This window comes from Chiloscyllium plagiosum, chromosome 4 (assembly GCF_004010195.1).
Source record: "Chiloscyllium plagiosum isolate BGI_BamShark_2017 chromosome 4, ASM401019v2, whole genome shotgun sequence".
NCBI classification, from domain to species: Eukaryota; Metazoa; Chordata; class Chondrichthyes; order Orectolobiformes; family Hemiscylliidae; genus Chiloscyllium; species Chiloscyllium plagiosum.
The window spans coordinates 17,445,511-17,448,376 of NC_057713.1; positions in this window are offsets into that span (position 1 = coordinate 17,445,511).

Here is a 2,866-nt window from a genome sequence, read left to right on the forward strand (position 1 = left end):
GAAACGTCGATTCTCCTGCTCCTTGGATGCTGCCTGACCTGCTGCGCTTTTCCAGCAACACATTTTCAGAACAATTGGATGATCGGCCATGATCACACTGAATGACACAGCAGGCTCCCGGATCCTAATGTCCTACAATTGTTTTTAACATTTCTTATGTTTCTATATACCTGCCTTGATTTTAGTCTGTGTAATGGAGTTAGTATAGTGGTCTTCAGTTGGTCAGCTATATGTGTACTATATACAATAAGATCAGTAAGCACACAACTTCAATACGTGCTTACATCTGTATGTGTTAGCTATTTAAGTAATTGGGGATGCAAATAAACTCCAAGACATTAATCTGAACAAGAATCCGAATTTTGTAAACATATGTTTCATGGGTTAATGGTGGAGATAAGTGAGTGTAGAATGTCAGTATTGACAGCTAGTTAAAGGCAGAAAGTGGACACTGAAAGCTAAAATGGTGACTGCAATTGCAGCAGGTCTGAAAAATATCTTTTCTCAACAGACGTCTATTATTGTCTACATTCACAGCTGAACTTACAAGGAACAACCAAGACTAAAGCACTACGGCATAAACTAAAGGTTTCGAGCCTCTCCTAGAGTAGAGTGAGTCCTCTATCACTCACTCTTTTCCAAACAAATGGCAACTTACATGATGCTGAGGACAGCTCCAGTTAAAAACACAGCAACTAAAAACTGCTGAAAGATCTAACATCCTAGAACTAATCTTAGAAACTGATGCTAAACTAAGACCCAGCTTAAAATGTTTAAAAGTAATATTTTCCATATTAAAGAAGCATTATTTGTTTCCAGATGTTGTTGGATTCCATCATTCTTTTTCTGAATTTGACTGTTAAACAATGGCACAGGTGATGCTGTAGAATCTGAGCTTATACCATGGAGAAAGGCCTTCGGCCTACTATGTCCACACTGGCTATCATGCATCTACCTATGTAGCACGCACAATTTGCCAAAATGCATCAACGTTGATGCTGGTACAAATACCATACCTTTATACATGAGATATGTTCAGGAAATTGGTATAATGTGGTTCCACACAAGATAAACTAACTGATTACAATTGGTCTGCTATCCCTTGAATGGGCATTATCTGTGTTAGATGTCACTATGGATTTTCAGGATGGACATACAAAGCCTTTTACATCATTAAAACAGATGCACCACCTAATATCAGTCTGCCATTGTGCATGGATCTACATATTAACACAATTTAACAAGTGAAAAAACATCCACTACAACATCAAAGATTCCACACCTCAACATCAATTCTATCTATCATCTGACTAACCTTTATCTAGGCAGGTTTAATGCTGCAGAGTTGAGAGTGTGGTGCTAGAAAAAAACACAGCAGGTCAAGTAGCATCCATGGAGCAGGAGAATCGATGTTTCAGGCTAAAACCTTTCCTGATGAAGGGCTTTGCCTGAAACATCAATTCTCCTGCTCCTCCAGTGTTGCCTGACCTGCTATGCTTTTCCAGCACCACACTCTCGAACCTGATCTCCAGCATCTGCAGTCCTCACTTTCCCCAAGATTTCAGATGCAGGGAATTTCTCCAGTTTTGATGCCATGAATTGATATCGATCCATACATCTTTCCCTGGAATCACAGGAACGGGCATCTTTCCGAACACCGTTTGGTAGATTCCGTTTCCATCAGCTGGGCCATGTTCCAATTTCTGGATCATATAATTGAGAATCCACAAAGTTGTCCCTGCGCTGTGGATGACAATGCAGCTCTCCAAAAACTAAACATTAGCTTTGGCAAAACCTTCCATTAGCTCAGGACAGCAGCAAGGAAACATGGCTTTTTTCTCAACAATACAAAATGTCAGGACATGAGCCAAAACAACTTTTTCATTTCAATTTCCATGTCAACTGGTTTTAGTTCTAATCACCCTAAAGTAGAACATGTACAAAAGGTGCCTATAGGCAAACAAAGGCGACTTACAAAGGCTTCTCATTTCGCAATTTTCTTCATCTCCATTTGTTCCAATTTTGCAATCAAGTCATCTCCTCCACAAAACCAAATCATACATGTGTTAGGAACATCAATGCATGGCACAGTGCTCAGTGGTTAGCACTGCTACCTCATAGCACCAGGGACCTGGATTTGATTCCACCCTCAGACAACTGTCTGTGAGGAGTTTGCACATTCTCCCCATGTCTGTGTGGGTTTCCTCCGGGTGCTCCAGTTTCCTCCCGCAGTCCAAAGATGTGCAGGTTGAGTGGGTTGGTCAAATTAAATTATACAAAATGTCCAGGCAGATGTGGGTTACTTGGATTTGCCATAGTAGGTGAGGAGTGATAGGGTAGGGGGCTAGGTCTGGGGTAGACGCTCTTTGGAGAGTTGGTGCAGACTCAATGGGCTGAATAGCCTGCTTCCACACTGTAGGGATACAATCACCAGTTCCTTTTTCAATTTCAGAAATGCTCTATCCTTCAGTAAATGTGTACTTCAGTACAATGATCTCGCTAGTTTACCACATTCGAAACAGATGCATTCCAGAACAGCCTCAGAGCAGGTCTATAACAGGATGATAAGTCTATTGCATTTGGTTCTGAGGTCTTTATGGCTGGTCAGACAAACTACAGTGAAAGACAGACCCTTGCTCTGGTTTTCAAGATACAATTCTTTTATAGGTATCCATTTAGCATTGTTTATAGCTGAAAATGTGTTGCTGGAAAAGCGCAGCAGGTCAGGCAGCATCCAAGGAACAGGAGAATCGACGTTTCAAGCATAAGCCCTTCCTCAGGAATGAGGAAAGTGTGTCCAGCAGGCTAAGATAAAAGATAGGGAGGAGGGACTTGGGGGAGGGGCGTTGGAAATGCGATAGGTGGA